This window comes from Neophocaena asiaeorientalis, unplaced genomic scaffold (assembly GCF_003031525.2).
Source record: "Neophocaena asiaeorientalis asiaeorientalis breed wild unplaced genomic scaffold, Neophocaena_asiaeorientalis_V1.1 scaffold22, whole genome shotgun sequence".
In the NCBI taxonomy this organism is placed as follows: Eukaryota; Metazoa; Chordata; class Mammalia; order Artiodactyla; family Phocoenidae; genus Neophocaena; species Neophocaena asiaeorientalis.
In genome coordinates this window covers 1,218,059-1,235,935 of record NW_020174422.1, presented here as the reverse complement: position 1 = coordinate 1,235,935, position 17,877 = coordinate 1,218,059, and positions in this window count along the sequence as shown.

The following is a 17,877-nucleotide window of genomic DNA, read 5'->3' as shown; positions in this document are numbered from 1 at the left end:
CTCCACAGAGAAGTGCACTGACCCTCAGCTTCCCCCTTCCTTCATGAGTAACAAGCTCCATCATTCAGGTGTGGCCAGTACGTTTTAGCTCACACAGTACTTCCACATCCATCATCTCCCTTGGCCCCCCGAGCCACCCTGCAAGGTCTGTAGGATGGGACTCACGTTCCCCAGTCTACAGAAGGGAAAGCCCATGTTCCAAGAGGTTAAATCACTTGCTTACGGTCAAATACCTAGAAGGTGGCTGGGCTGCGGAAGGAATGTGTGCCATCTGTCTCCTCCCGAAGAGTTTCTGGGGCTCTGGATTGTTCCCTGGGGAACTGTGAGGTCTTTCATAGAGAGGTGGAGGCCCTCACAGTAGGGCAGGACGCCCAGGGCAGGGCTGACATGCCACCAGCACAGGCTCAGTAGAGGGCCTGCGTGTGGCCTCTTCCTGAGTGACAGCCTTTCATCTTTTTCTTTGGCCCTGGCTTGTGGCTGCCCAGGGAGAGCATCTCCAAATAAAAATGCCAAAGATGGTTCTGTCTAACCCAACTTGGGAGAAATCTGAGATGTGAGGGACGCACACATGGCTCCCACCATGAGGAGACCTAGACGGAGATGGGCTTTGGAAAGAGCATCTGTCTGTGAGGCAGAAAGTCCTAGCGACTGTGTGGATGCCGTGTGAACTCTGATGGGGCTAATTCTACTATTCCACATCCCATTCTTGGGTCTGGAGAAGGAAGCTGGCCCTGTTCCCCTCCTTCTGGTAATCAAGTGCCAAACATTCCACACAGCCTCATGTTCAAAGAAAGAGAATAAAGATGTTAAAGAACAACACGGATGCAAGAACTTCCCCCACAAACTGTGAACCTAAGACCATAAGCATCAGCTGTGGGGTCGGGGCCAGGATGAACCCATTCAGCCAGCAACTGTACTAAAGATTGGCTTCAACCCATCGAGCTGGGCTCCTGGGAGCTCCCCAGCCCACCAATGCTCATTTCTCCAACTCCCACAGAGCCTCGTAAGCCATGCTTTCAATCCAGCCCCTCCAGAAGTTGAATAAAATGTTCCAAGAGATTGTCAGAGTTGCCATTTACCTGGAGTGCAGTTAGAATGGACGGGACACCGGCCAGGAGGGGGCTTTATTAGGTTTTTGTCGTTGTTGTCATTTTGTCTTAAACAATACTCCTGCAGCAGCTCCTTCTTTCATCATGGTCAAAGCAAGCTCGGTCATTCCCATTGGTATGGTTCCTCCAACCCACCTGGCTGGCTACAGGGACCAGTTCTCAGGAACAAGGAGCATCTCCAGGCCAGCAACAGCCCGTCCATTCCAGAGGGCTGATGCCCACCTGGATGATCACCGGTTACTCGGTGTCACAACATAGATGTGTTCCCTTCTCTTCGCTGTTCCTTCTTCTTACTTGGCACTGTTCTTTCTCCCTCTCTCCGCCCGCCCCAACGTGGAAACACTGTGTTCCCGATCAGATAAAGCCAGCACAAGTGTATGGCGCAGAAGGCAAGCAGCACAGAGGCAGGAGAGAAGCAATCATGTCCCAAAGCTTTCCCACTCATCTCCCGGGGCAAAGGCACTGTTCCCGCAGAGGCACTGGCCAGCTTCTCGGACACACAGGGCTACCTGACCAGGGAAGGCCACAAGGGAGGTGGTACAGTTGCTAGTCTGCAGAGCGGAGGGAAGACTATCCCTGTCCCTCGCTGCCCCGCCCATGCAAGTGGGCTCCACCAGGCTGCCATTTTGGCCTACAAGCTGTGCTTCAGTTGCAATATGTATCACACTCCAGCAGACAACAGCCTCAGCCACCTCCCACACCACTTCTGCCCCTTGGCGATTAGCACCCAAGTGGTGAAGTGCAGCCCTGTGGCAACATAGTCTCAGTGACGCCACCCATGGATGGGATGGACACCGGCCAGTCTCTCCTGTGAAAGCCTGGTGTCCCCAGGTGAACAGGTTCCCTAGGTCCACACCTGAGGCCAGCACCTAAGACAGGTATCACCTGTCACTCTGAAATTCAAGTCCACTTCTCCCAAGAGGCCTTTTCCAGCTAACCTCATTCATCTTCTATCTCAGAGGTTCTCAAAGTTTAATAGGCAGCAGAATAACCTTAGAGGGTTGGTTATCCATGCAGATAACTAGGCCTCACTCCCCAAGGCCTGCATTTTTAACAAGTTCCCCAGATGAGTCTGAAACGGTGATCTATCTGCTTCTGTCCCTGCTCTCCTCTCTTACTTCACTGAACTATTTTGGTTGAATTCTAGAGTGCACCTCATTTCCCACACATCCTAGGAGTCCAGTAGGGAGGAGGATTCTGAGTCCAGAATTAGAAGAGTCTCCTGGAAGGTAAAGGGATGTCCCGCCTGCCCTCAAGGCCCAATAGAGGGCCCCAGATGGAGAGGCTGAGGAGCTGCCAGCCAGGAGGCTGAGAATCAGGCTCATCTCTCCACAGGCTCCAGAAAGCATTCATCTGTACAGTGGCTTTAAATGTCACCTCAAATATCAGGCCAGGCGGCAGGAGGGGAAGGCGGAAGCTAATTAGCCTGCCTTGTCCTACTTTTGTGTTGCTTTCATCCCTGTTCACCTCTGACCTCCACTGGGATCTTTAACTCTCCCTTGGCGGGGGTAGCCTGGAGATGCCACCCGACCCATCACCACACCGGGCTCTAAACCAAATTGCTAAGTAGGGGAAATGCAGTCTCTCTCCGACCCCTCGCCTGAGCATTTATTCCTCGCCCACCAACCGCCAGAACCCCCTCTGTCGCCCTGAGTCTCCAACCACAGCACGCCACCCAACGCCCCCAGCCTGGGCCCCAAGAGCTAGAGCCTTCCCCTCTTGTCATGCCTTTTCAAAGCTCACCCATCCTGGGCCTGTGAAAAGTATGGTGATAATCTCATCCCCTGTAAGGTTTCCACGATGAGAGCTTAATACTCAGACCCTCAGGGAATATTTACATTTTGGCAAAAATATTGTCTTAGGTCAAAGGAAGGAAAACAAAGACCGAAAACAAAACCAGGCTCATGGATACAGAGAACAGATCAGTGGTTGCCACAGGTGGGCAGTGGAGGGTGGGTGAAGCGGGTCAAATGGTACAAACTTCCAGTTATAAAATACATGAGTCCTGAGGATGTAATGTACAGCATGGTGACTACAGTTAATAACACTGTATTGTACATTTGAAAGTTGCTAAGAGAATAGATCTTAAAAGTTCCCATCTAAGGAAAAAATATCCGTAACTATGTATGGTGACAGATGTTAACTAGACTTACTCTGGTGATCATTTAACAATATATACAAATCATTAAGCTGTACACCTGAAACTAATATAGTATTGTATGTCAACTATACATCAATTTTTTTAAAAAATGGAAATGTAAAAAAAAATAGTATGGCATATTTATACCATCACCAGGAGTGCTAAGTTAACATTTTATTTTGAGGATTTTTGCACACACACACATACATATATATATATATATTCTTAAGTCAAAGAGCTTAATTTGTGCAAATTATGATCTGGAATGACAAGTAAATTTATTCAACCATTAAAAAAAAAAGGAAGGGGAGCAGAAGTCCTGGCCTCAGATGAGCAGTGGGGGTGGGGCATGCTGGGGGCAAGATGGAGGGTCCATGACTCTCTTCCTTAAGCTCCATGGGCGCTTGCCTGTCAGCTGACCTGCTGAAGGCAACTCAAGGGACCTGTTGCCTCCTCTGCCTTCCTCGCTCGCTCCCCTGATCTCCCACTTCCTACCCACAACATGGTTGGCTGCCCTCTCCAAATACCTAAATTTAAAGTAGTTCTTGAAGAAAAAAAAAACAATAAATAGTTAGAGCAGACAACTCGGCACCTGACCAAAGAGGCCCAGCAATCCAGAGAGCTCATGATTGCCTCCTCTGTTTCCTTCACAGCCAGTGAGGGGCGTTTCCCTCTTGCCTCTACTAACAGCAGCTTCTTCACCCATCAAAGGAGGCGGTGTGCCTCAGTGACCTAAGGGCCATCAAGTCTGGGGACCGTTCACTCCTCTGATGTTTGGCTTCTCTTACTAACTGTTCCTCCCATCGCTCAATTCCCACAGTACACCAACTTAGAAGCAGGAAAACGTAAGTTGTCAGTCACCACAGCTGAAACCTCATGCCTCACTCAGCCTGTGGGAAGCCCTACTGTGGAGGATTCTCTTCATCCCACACCTTCTCCATCTCCTCCGACAGCTTTTCCAAACAGCCCCCCTCAGCATATCTGCCCAGGAAAATCAGGCACCAGACTATGACTGCAGTTGATAATAATGAATGTGAAGTTCAACAGGATCAAAAAGAGCCCACTGGGCTTCCCTGGTGGCGCAGTGGTTGAGAGTCCGCCTGCCGATGCATGGGACACGGGTTCGTGCCCCCGTCCGGGAAGATCCCACATGCCGCGGAGCGGCTGGGCCCGTGAGCCATGGCCGCTGAGCCTGCGCGTCCAGAGCCTGTGCTCCGCAACGGGAGAGGCCACAACAGTGAAAGGCCCGCCTACTGCAAAAAAAAAAAAAAAAAAGCCCACTGTACCATCAAAGAAATACTAAATTTTGACTAGCATATATCTTGAACGAAACTATTTTTTCCATAACTATTGCGTTTATTTTTTGGAAAATGTATAATTTGTGCGTGTTCCATAAGGCAAACACAATATTTGACTCACCTGAATGCCCTGACACCGACTCTAACATACACGCACCAGAGTAGCTGCACACTAGCCAATTTGAATTCTCTCTTCCTTGACTCTTATTTTTAAAAAGAAAATAATCAATTGCCATGATCACTTTATTTTCTGGCAAATGAAATCTGCTTATGGTTCTTAAAAATAACTGATTCCCATAAATTCTATAACTAATCTCTTTATGATCTGTTTATCCAGTTAATCTGAAGCCTTCTACATGTCGGGAAAGAGCCTGAGCTAAATAAGACTAACTAGGCTCAAATCCCAAACCTTTTTCTAGCTAACTAACTTGAGGCAAATGACTTAACTTCCCTAAATCTCAGTCTCTTCATCTTTTGGATGAAGATAAGGCTGACCTTACCAAATCAGAACAACCTGCATAAGGAAAAAACAAAATAACATATAAAATACTAAGCACTGTACCTTACCTAACAGAGCAGGCACCTCATAAAGTTAGCGCATTCTCCTACGATAGAAAACAAGCTCATGCCAGGTTGAAATTCTCAATCCATGGGATATAAGTGGACAGATAAGCCAATAAAAGAAAAAAAAACAGTTGACAATCAAAAACCCATGGGAAGCAGCAAAAGCAGTTCTAAGAGGGAAGTTTATAGCTATATAAGCCTACCTCAAGAAACAAAAAAAATAATCTCAAATAAACAATCTAACCTTACACCTAAAGGAACTAGAGAAAGAAGAACAAACAAAACTCAAAGTTAGCAGAAGAAAAGAAATCATAAAGATCAGAGCAGAAATAAATGAAATACAAACAAAGAAAACAATAGCAAGGATCAATAAAACTAAAAGCTGGTGCTTTGAGAAGATAAACCAAATTGATCTCCTCAACATAATAAAGGCCATATACAACAAACCCACAGCAAACATCATTCTCAATGGTGAAGAAATGAAAGCATTTCCTCTAAGATCAGGAACAAGACAAGGATGTCCACTCTCACCACTATTATTCAACATAGTTTTGGAAGTCCTAGCCACGACAATCAGAGAAGAAAAAGAAATAAAAGGAATCCAAATTGGAAAAGAAGAAGTCAAACTGTCACTGTTTTCAGATGACATGAGACTATACACAGAGAATCCTAAAGATGCCACCAGAAAACTACTAGGGCTAATCAATGAATTTGGTAAAGTTGCAGGATACAAAATGAATGCACAGAAATCTCTTGCATTTGTATACATTAATGATGAAAAATCTGAAAGAGAGATTAAAGAAACACTCCCATTTACCATTGCAACAAAAAGAATTTTTTTTAAAAAATGTCAGCTTTGCCACTGAGGACAGCTGTAAGCCAAGTGGCCCTTGTGAAGTCCTGAGTTAGGGACAAGTCATGACTCCAACCCCCCCGGCTCTGTACCTGCCCTTCAGGTGGGCACAGATTCCTATATCTTACTTGCCCAACTGCCCTAGCTTATCTGGCTTCCTCCCTCTGCCCTAACACAGGCTGCAAAGTTCCAACAGAGATTCAATTATGAGAAATCCTTTGACTATGCCCACATGAACCATGTGGATGACCCTGAGTACTGAGGAGATGGAAAACTTTACAGAGTTCCCTGATGGAGTTTCCAGGTAGTAAACACCAATGATTTGGCTTCCCTAAAAGTCCATCAACCCTGGGACTTCCCTTCCCTGGTGGTGCAGTGATTAAGAATCCACCTGCCAATGCAGGGGACACAAGTTCGATCCCTGGTCTGGGAAGATCCCACATGCCACGGAGCAACTAAGCCCATGTGCCACAACTACTGAGCCTGCACTCTAGAGCCCACAAGCCACAACTACTGAGCCCACGTGCCACAGCTACTGAAGCCCACACGCCTAGAGCCTGTGCTCTGCAACAAGAGGAGCCACCGCAATGAGAAGCTCGCACACCGCAGTGTAGTCCCCACTTGCCACAACTAGAGAAAGCCCACACGCAGCATTGAAGACCCAACGCATCCAAAAATTAATTAATTAATTAAAAAAAAAAGTCCATCAGTCTTGGCCTCGAAGCATGCACACAGGAAAGCCTAGTTAAAGACATCCATGTAAAAAAGCCAACTATAAAATTCCAAGAAGAAAAACTTTTACAGTCTTAGGGTGGGAAGGTTTTCCTAAGCGAGACACAAAGCTCAACATACTGGCTTTTATATGCATTTTTTTTAATCTCTGGAGGGATATTCAAGTCACCTAAGGAGAACAGGGGGTGGACAACAGTATTGAAAAGGAATACTTTTCACTGGTTTTTTTTTTTTTTTTTTACACCTTTTGAATTTTGACCCTTGCACTGTACTTAACTTTTTTTTTTTTTTTTTTGCGGTACGTGGGCCTCTCACCGTTGTGGCCTCTCCCGTTGCGGAGCACAGGCTCCAGACGCGCAGGCTCAGCAGCCACGGCTCACGGGCCCAGCCGCTCCACGGCATGTGGGATCCTCCCGGACCGGGGCACGAACCCGTGTCCCCTGCATCAGCAGGCGGACTCTCAACCACTGCGCCACCAGGGAAGCCCTGTACTTAACTTTTTAAAGGACATTTTAAGATGATGCAGTCAAGAATAAATAAAACCGTTCTTTGAGTCTAGCTGCCAGGATGTGAGAAGCCCAAGCCACATGGAAAAACCACATTAAGGAGAACCAAGGACCCATACTGAGAAGCCCAGCTAGTCCCAGCCCCACCCACACCAACTGCCGTCCACGTAAGTGAGGCCACTTTGTAGCTTCCAGCCTTCCCAGCAGACACCACATGAAACAGAACTATCTGCCTGCTCGACCCTCACGATCATAAGAAGTGGTAAATTGTGGCTGTAAGCCACTACGACCGGGGGTGGTCCGTCACAGCAGAAAGGGAAATGAAACAGGGAGTCATTGGTAAATGGAGAGACGTTACAGCCACAAGACTGGATGAGATCACAAGGAAGTATTGAAAAGGACTGTACTTCATTTCGTCTAGAAGACAGAAGCATGTCTATGAAGACAGTGTTGTCACAGGGGTGTCTAATTAACATGCTTGCTTGAATTTTAAAAAGAAGTCAGATTTTCTCTGACAGGAAGTAAATATGTCTGATTTGGCTGCTTTCTTTGACAATGAGAGCTGCCTTTTCCCATTCATTAAATTTCCAGCTCCAAGATTTTTAAGAAAATTCATTTAAAGCCTGTATACGATATACAACACTCTAGAACATATTTTATTTGCAACCACTTAAACTTATGGTAAAAAAAAATGTTTAATGTCAACTTAGATGTGTGAGGGGAGTATATAGCTCTCAATATGCTTTTAGGGCATACATAAACAAAAAAGTCTGAAACCTACTGAGCTGTGTATGGTATACCCACATAATGGAATATTATGCAGCTGTTAAAAATAATAAGGTTTTCTGCAAATAGATATGAAAAGACCTTCCAAGCTTACTGTTGGGTTAAAAACGCAAGGCACAGAACAATAAAGTTAGTATTCACTCAGTTTTGATAAGAAAGTGGCAAAATAAGGATGGATTCAAATTTGCCTATATTTTAAAAAAGAAACACTGGAAGGAGTCATAAGAAAATAACACTGATAGTTACCTATGGAAGGAGGGGGCTGGGCAGATAGGCGTAAGGTCGTATTTGATATTGTATTAATTTTTGAATGGTAATGTATTATATTCATGGATTTTTTTTAAGTCCTCAGAGGAAAAAAAAGAATGTATAAAATTGCAAAACATGAACAATGTTAAAAGATAATCTAGGAGACAAATATTTGCTACACTGCAACATAACATCACATAAAGGATTAATACCTCGAATTTACAAAGAGCTCCTAAAAACCAGTGAGAAAAAGTTAAACAACCCAGTATAAAAATAAGTTAATAAGAACAGGTAATTCACAGAAGAAGAAACACAAATGATTGATAAAAAGTAAAAAGATGCTAACCTCTACTAATGATCAGGGAAATGCAAATTAAAGCATAACGGCTTGCATATTTTACCTATCATATTGGAAAATATATATACATAACCTGGCAGGAGACTATATTGATGTAACATTTTTAGAAATCAATTTGGCAATACCTATCAACACTTCCAAAGTGCATAGCCTTCAATCCAGCAATTCTACTTATAAAATCTCACCTACTGCACTTACACAAACGTTTCAGTGTATTCTGTAAAAAACAGCAAAAAAACTGGAGATAACCTAAAAATCCAACAATAAGGGACTAGTAAAATAAATTATGATACAGTCTATATTATACTTTGAAACCATTATAAAGGACAAGCAATTTTACACATAGTGACATTTAAGGATGTCCATGATATATTGTTGGGTAGGAGAATACAATTTGCAAGATAATTTGAAATAATTTGTATTATTCCATTTTTTGGTGAGAATAGATATGGAATATAAATATACACGTACACACTATGAATACGTATTTCAACGTGCACAGAAAAAGAGTTCTGGTAGGACATAACACCAAACTGTTAACAGTGGTTATCCCTAGGAGATAGGGGTAGGTGGTTAGAGAACAGTATTTTATAAAATTTTATGTCGTTATGATTTTTTATCATAAGCATGTTACTTTGGTAATTTTCAAACCATTGCAGGCTGACTGAAGTAGGAACTCAGACCTCTTCTGAAAGCTGAGAGGTCCCTGAGGGCCAGAACAGCAAGCTCCTTCTCCACTTCCCACTCACAAGGGTCTGGAATGTGAGATGGTCCCCAGAGAACCCACAGGCCATCATAAGCAAGTCCCTGGACTCATGCACCCATCCACTGGCTGGCAGAGGCAGTTCCTCCCACACTGCTCCACTCCTTGCTTACCACAGGGGTTGGATGGGTGCTTCATGACCTCAACGAGCACTCAGTACAACCCAACTCTTCTCAGCCTGTTCACTTGCCAGCTACTTAGACATCTTGTGGGACTTTGGTCAGAGAAGGCGACTGTGTTTCATCTCAAGTTCCAGCTCTAACCAGGGGCAGTGATTGTCCAGAGCTTTGTGTTAAATCAAGTTACTATCTTCCCCTTTGTATCAATAAATATCTTTGAGACTATGTCGGGGGGTGGGGTGGGGGGAGGAACAACCCTGAGGCCACAGGCAGGAAGGATGTGGAAAGAGTGGCACAACCGTCAATTAGTGAGGGCTGCCAAGAGGAGGCTGGAAGAGCCGTAGCACGTGGGCTAGCAAGTCTGCCATCCCTGCCCTGGAACAGTGGGCTCTGACTCACTAACACTGATACTCTCAAATCCACCGTCTCTACTGGGAGTGTTATTACTTTGGCAGGTGGAGACTGAAGGGAGGCACTGAGGGTGAAGGAGGGCGACAGCTCACTATGGCTGTGTCCTAAGTGCTGTGTCCATCAGAAGACAGGGTGAAGGCGAGGACAGCCAGAGGAAGGGGAAGGATCCACTAACAGGTGGAGTTGTGCCCCAAAAAGCTTCAGATGGAAGGCTCTGAACATCTGGGTACAGTGCAGGCCCAGAGCCTGGGTTCCATCTGTCAGGTCTTACCAAGTTCCTTAACCCAAGGACACGCAGTTGTGCCCATGAAAGAACACACCTTTCACAACTGTGAACCATCCAAGTGCCCTGTTCATTGGGAATTCACTCATCTTCCCTATCCCCACAACCAAAACCAGAAAAAACCCAAAGCCAAAAAATTCTCAGAAATTCACGTGTTGTAACTAAAAACACTCAATAAACAAAGCCAGCCCTTGGGCTCCCTTGGGAAGTAATTGTCTAAGAATGTTTCTTTTCTTTCAGCTGGTGAGAGAGAGACAGACGTGCGAAGGCTGTGCGGAGCTCATCTTGAAAGCATTAATTTTTCCAAACACCAACATGCAGTTCCTGTGCTTTTCCGGAGCGAGTGGCAGCAGGCTGTGAGGAGGCTGCAAGGACGCCCCTCTGAGCAGGGTCTGCCTGCGGGAGTTCAGAGGAAGGGTCATCACCTGCCATGGGGAGGGGCTGCCCAAGGCCTGTGAGGGCACTGATGCCTTGGGGTGGATCACTCATTTCCAAAATGGGAAGAGAGAAAGCAGAACCAATACCTCTACCCCTTTTCAGGCCCGTTCTCTAGGGGTCCAGGGGCAATCAGTTAAAACGTTCTTCTTCCTCACCCATTCCTCACCACCTGTAGCCCTGACAATCAGACACAAGTGGCCTAGCACTGCGAAAGGGTGCCCAGTTTGGGTGGCAGAGGTCCTTCAACTATTTCTCTTTCTTCTCTTCCCCATTTAGGGATGGTAGTCTAGAGTGGAGGCTGCAATCTGGTCACCCAAAGTTTAACTGTTCTTTGTTGTCCCAAGTCCATTCTCCCCCGGAGGCTGGGGACACTCCGCTCTGCAGTCTGTTCACAGAGGACAAGACACAACGAACCATCTACAGCGGCAAGGGAGAGTCTCATCGCCTGCCTGTTGAAGTCAGACGTGACAATTAGGATACACCCGAAGCCCTGACAGTCTTTACTAGACATTCTCCAAGTGGACCGCTACCGCTGGGGCCTATGCATATCCAGCAGCATGCCAGGATTCCCAATGGGGATCAGTGCCCACCCCCGCCCAGGCTTAAATGCTGTACCACCACCAAGACTTCATACGCCAGTTCTACCACTGACTAGTTGTGTGAGACTGTTCAAGTGACTTCACCTCCTGTGCCTCTGTTTTCTTTTCTGTAGAATGAGAGTGATACTAATAGTATTTAAATAAGTTAACAAATACAAAGGGCTTAAAGTAGTACCTGGCACACAGTGAGTACTATGTATGTGTTTAAGATTATGATTATTATTAACTGTCCAGCCTTCACTCTCCATGCTCAGCTAGCTCTTCCTTTTGGTCCACTGCATGTACTCTTCCCATGCTTTGGAACATTGTTTCCTACCTGTCATTATCTAAGCTATCTGTGCTAATTCTCTAAGTCTCTAGAAGGCCTTCCCTGCCCCGTCCAGCTGGGCTGGGTATCCCTGCATATGTACCCATCATACCCTGTTCTTTCTCGGTATCATATTAAATCCATTATACATCAGATTATATTCCAATTGTCTATATGTCTCGTCAGCCAGGTCCCATTCATTGCTGTATCCCTAGTGCCTCGCACAGAGAAGGCAATCAATAAACATGTGTTCAATGAATGAATGAATGAGGAATAGATAAAGGGAAGCTTTCATTTGTTCAACAAGCATTTAACAGGTGTCTACTCTATGTCGTATCCTGGACTATGCCTGGAAATATATGAAGGAGCAGAACACCCAGGAGGCTCCCCAAGAATTCACAGTTTGAAAAGCAGAGCTTCTGCCTTCTAGCAGTAACTCAAGAGAAAATAGGGGATAGGTGTAGTCCTGCCCAAGGCAGGAGGTCACCAGGTCCCAGAGAGAAGGGGTGGCTCTTGGAGGGAAATACAGGTTTGCCCAGAGTGGGTCTGTTTAACTTGAAGAAAGCAACAGAAGCCCTGAACCTAAGATCCTGTTTATTTTCCCTGTATTTGAAGAATAAATGTAGCTTTGCAAGACCTGTAAGAAACAAAAGGTGAATTCTTCATTATGAGGGTGGTTTATTTACCCAAGTACTATCAATCGAACTCTTCCTAGAGAAACACTGGTCAGTTCATTGCATCCATGCTGTCTGCAGACTTGTCTTCACCAGACTGTAAATGCCTACAGACAGAGACCATAGTTAGTGCATTTTTGTACCCCACCCCACTCCTGCCTGCCACTGGCACCTAGCGCCTAGCACAGGGCCTTGTCCAGGGTAAAGGAACATTGCAGATGCAAACGGGGAACAGCTCACTCATTTTGTATCATTTCTTCCCTTCTGCATTCTCACTATGTTTTTATGTTTGTTTTGTTTATTAGCTTAAGGGAAAAGAAAAAAGAAACATCAGGAGTTAAAGGAGTATTTGTTGTTCCTATTTTTCTCTTCTGAAGCAGAACTGACACCACCACCATCCCACCCCGCAAATGAGGCCAGCTGTGGGATTTTGGAGATCTACTTGCCTGTAACTTTACCAGAAGCCTTTGATAGCTCAGGCTCACTGAAGGAAAAAAAAGGAAACAGAATTTCTACTTATAGTAAGAAAAAGCCCAAGCAACTTTTTCCTTGGAGATTACATCATAGATACTTGAGGTTAAGTTTTCCATACTAGATGCCCTAAAAATGAGGCAACAGAGGTTCTTCTCCTTAATGAAAAGTCCAAGCCTGGCCACCTCCAGAAGGGTAATAGAGCTCCCAAATCCCAGGCTGGGGAACGGAGGACTCCAGGGACCACCACCCTATGCAGTTGAAGCCATGTGACTGTACATCTGTCCCAAGGATTTTCAGAGTTGCAATGCCTTCACCCTCCATCACCCACTCCAGGACTCCGGTCCCACCATCCTTATCGTTTTGACGGTCATCTGTGGCACGTCATAAATACAAATTTCAAAGCCAGATAAAAGTGAGTTGGAAATTATCTGTCTCATGATTTCCATTCTTCTTACGGATAAGGCAGAGTAAGCTAATAAGGCCTGTAATTCAGAAAATGTCTTTTTACCACGAGAACTAGATTGAGAAAACAGGTGCCCATGGCTGTGTGTCAATGCGCGTGTCCATGTACCTACACCTGTGGGTGTGTCCATGTGACTATATCTCTGTATACCGTAAATTAGCCTGAATAACACTGGAAATATAACCCTAGGTACTGAGCTTATCACTAAGGCTGCTGTGTCTCTGCCACAAGACACAGTCTCCCTGGGAGACCAACTGGTTTGGGAACATATAGGTAAGAAGGGTAATTTGAGAACAGATAGCTTATTTTTCCTAATATCTCTGAGTTGGAATGAACACTTTCCATGGAGGTACATAAAAACATTGCTCATTAAAGTGTTACCTGCATATACTTTAAATGACACTCATCTTGGGCAATGTATATCATCCTCATTTCCCTCCGTGACAGACATACGAGGGTGGGTGGGCAGAAGAACATTATATAGTGTGCGTCTGGATCTCTGCTAAACCTTTGGCAAATGTCCTCCACAATATTCTTGTAGATAAGATAGTGAAAAATGAACAGGATAAGAGTACAGTTGGATGGAATTGCTGTAGATAAATTGCAGGACCCAAAGAGTGTATATTAGGACAATACAGTGAGCTTTAGGTGGGATGCAGGTCTCTGGTGGTAGCCACAAAGCTCGTCCCTTGACTGTTGTGTTTGACTGAAAAAAAAAAAAAAAGTTCCTAAGATGACAAAATGAAAGATATGCTTATAGTATGGACAGATGATACAAAACTGGTATAGTGAGCTTAATATTGTAAGAGATGACCAAAATCAGTATGTAAATTTATCTTAGCAAATTTGAACACCAGGTCAAAATTAACAAAGGCAAGCTTTATGCCTGAGATCTACATTTTAAAATAAAAAATGTACCTATCACTCACTTAGCAATTCCAGTCCTTTGTATCTACCCTAGAGAAATACTTGTGTATGTGTCTGTTTGTTCACGAACATTCACTGCAGCACTGTTTATAATGGTAAAAGAATAAAAGTAAAAGAAACAGAAACAACAGAAGAATTGCTAAGACAACTAGGGAATATCCACAGTGAGAAATACTATCCAGAAGATTTTCAAGACATGTCATTGCATGAAAAAAAAAGTTGCAAAATGATATGAAAAGCCTGATATGTTAATCTCAGACATACACACAGAGATATTTACAAATTTCTACAGATATATATATATAGATAGATAGACAGATATAGATATACATATAAGCAAATGCATGGAAAGGTCTGGAAGGTCCCTAACATCTGCTACCACGATCTACCTCCAGGGAGAAATTAATTGCTATGAAGTCAAAAAGGGCTTTCACTTTACCCGTAACATGTGAAATCCAGAATGTATTGTGTTAAACTGTGTGATTCAGTGTTCGCTATAAAGTCTTGCTTTTCGCTTTTAAAAAAAAGTTCAAAAATAGGGGGAAGGACACAAATTCTTGGGGTTTCCATTACCACAAACCTAAGAGGTGTCAGCATTGTGTAAAGACTACAAAAAGCTAATTCATACCACACAGAGTGCATCTGAAGTCTGGCCTCCAGGTAGCCTGCAAGTACCAGGGATCACTTAGCTGATCAAGTCTGTAGCACTGTGTTGGATCGAAGCCTGGCAGCACAATTAAGCAGGGACACTGGCAAAGTAGAAAGCAACTAGGGGAAAGAAATGCCTATGGGGAGTCTGAAAAGCATGACTTCAGAATAAAGATCGAAGGAACCACAATTGTTTAACCTCAAAACAGGATCATGGGGAGATAAGCTGCTTCAAATATTTGAAGGGTCATAATGCAGATGACACAGCAAACTTATATTGCGTTTTTCCAGGGGTAAAAACCAGGGTAAATAAAAACAAGTAATTCTTCCTATTAAAAATAAATAAAAAGAAGAAACATTCTGATAGAACGAATGACAACAGAATAGTCTGTCAGGCAAGATCATGAGCTCCCTGTTACTAGAGGCATTCAAGTAAGAGCTTCTATATGAAAAGATATCGGATTTAATTAGAAGCAAAACTATGTGATTTTTAAGATCTCTAACAACTTTAATATTTTATGATTCCATATTTTGGCTGCAAAATCAATTTTCAATTAATGTGTACCCCCATCAACTTCAAATCCCACAGGTGGTGTACTCTGCCACCAGGTGGCAGTAGATGCTTTGGACTCCGGATCCTAAACATTAGCTGTGGTGAAAAAGAAATTAGCACAATTTTATATTTTTTAAAATAAAATTTTAGAAAGAACAGATACAAACAACAAGTCCGAAAGTAGCCTATTTCAAAGGAACGTGTAAGTATAACTCAATTTTTCTGATTACTCCATCACAATGATTCTTAATCACCTGCTCCCCTCTTGTACATTTCCTTTGTACAGGGTCTACAAAGAGAACCTTATCTTCTTCTGTGGCCTCCTCTTGCTGGTGTCAAGTTTCCTGACTTGCACACAGTTCCAGATCCCTGCGTCTCCTCCTAATGCAAAAATCTCCTCTGCTTCCTCCGCAGCTGCAGAGCATGTCTGCTACTACAGTCTTTCTTTCAGACCCAAGCAGAAGACCTAACAGGAGGGTCAGAGAAACACCCCAGCCATTTCCTGCTTCTAGCTTTCCTGCCCCTGTATCCACACAGCTGGAGCCACAAAACAAGCAAGCAACAAAAACAGAATACACTGAGTAGCTGAATCTCCATACTCTGACAGCATGAGAGTATATGATTATCTTTTCCAAATTAGAAGAGAATAATCTCCCACCCAGCTCTTAAAGAAAGGAGAAACTTTGCTTCTCTAGCCACAGCTGTCAGCTTGGGTGTTGCTTAAAATTTGAATACAATCAACAACCCTTGTCCCAGTCCCCAGCAACCTAAAACTATAACATTGCCTTGGTTACAGATCATTTCAGAAAACCTGGTTCTCAGAAAGCATTTCTGTAAGAGCTTGTGAGTGAATGAAAACAAAGCAAGGTTTTCTTAAAACTGAGATTTAAAGCAGTTTCTTCACAATAAACCATGTACCTGAGTCAAGGTCTTACTCATCCTTCTGGTCTCAGGTGAAACACCTCTTCTTCCAAGATGCTCTCAGTATGCTAGGACTGTGTTGGTTGCCCCTGCTATGTGCACCAACAGTACCCTGTACCATCTGCCTTGTTCACAGCCCTGCCCCTGACAGGCCACCGTCCTTACCACACTCACTTCAGTGGCCTCTGTACTGGCCCATTTCCTGGTTACACTGCAGGATTCATGAAGACCTAGACTGTATCTGTTTCTTTTACAACTGAATCCCCTGAACACAGTAGGACTATAAATATTCATGAAACTATCATAAATACACACATTATCAATTAACTACTTAATGTGGAGCCCAACTGAGGATAATATTCATCCATTCCACAAACTTCTCCTGAGCATCTTTTGTGCCAGTGTGGTACGAGATGTGTCAAACCCAGGCTCTGCCCTCAAAGAGCATGCAATGGGGGAAGGAAATCAGGACAAGTACACAAATACCTATGCTATAAAGTAGACACAGCAAAACCAAAAAAGGATGCATAACAGAGAATAAGAAAATGGCCAAGGCAGTGGGATCACCAAGTAGTTCAAAGTAGCTGGAGCTAAGGCTGTGGGACAGGTAATACTGGTACCAAAGCCTGGAGGCCCTTGAATAACACCTTCAATTAAAGAATCAGTGTGTGTCAAGTTAAGTGCTTTATATTCATGATTTCATTTATTTCTTGAAACAATTCTGTGTAAAATCCTCCTGTTACGGAGAAGGAAACAGGCTCAGAGGAGTCAAGAAAACTGCCTAAGTTGGCACAGCCGGTAAGTGGCAGGGCTGGGATCTACACCTAGGCCAGACTGATGACTATTGCTTCAATACCATAGGGTTTTGGAGCCTAAGATGCCAAGTTAAGGAACTGTTACTTTATCCAGTGGGCAATGCAGAGCCATTTTGAGTAGGAATATGCCACAGTCAAAGTTTGTGCTTGGGAAGATTTATCAGTCAGTAGTGGAGCGTGGGTTGGGATCAGTCTGGCTTGAAGCCTACTGCAATGGTCCCAATGTTGTATTGGGAGAGCAGCAGCAAGACTGGAAAGGTGGTTCCAAGCTGAAGAACCCAGGGCAAGACTGGGGACAGTCTAGGATGATCCCAAGGTGTACATCTGAGTGACAAAGGGCAGGGATTCGGAAGTGGCATATGCCTGCTTCTCTAGTGCCTCTGCGTGTGTGCATGAGTTTGTGGTGCCTGTGGGAAAGGACAGGAATGAGCACAGGCATGGGTGGAGCTCCAAAACGGGGGCCGCCTAAATCCTCACCCCCACATCTCACTATGCACTGCTGCTACCTACAAAAGCACCCTGAATTCCCCTAACCATCCCACCCACTTGGAGCATCTGAGCCCTAGCAACTCACAAAAGCAATAATGTAGCCCAAGGCATCAATCATGTCCACTCAGGTCTATTCTCCTCCAGCTAGCCTGCCCCAGCACAGAGAATCCCTGGTCCCAACTCAGCACCAAGAAGCAGAAGAGTGCTAGACAGAGTTATAAGCTCCAGGCTGTAACCCTGACTCCCTGGAACCTTGGGCCAAAGGCTTAACCTCTCTGGATCTGTTTCCTCATCTGTAAGACAAGCAGTTTGGACCAAAGTCAGAAGTTGCACACTGGAGGCCCACAGGTCAAACTCATCCTGCTAATGGACTTTGTTTGACCGACACAGTGTCTTTT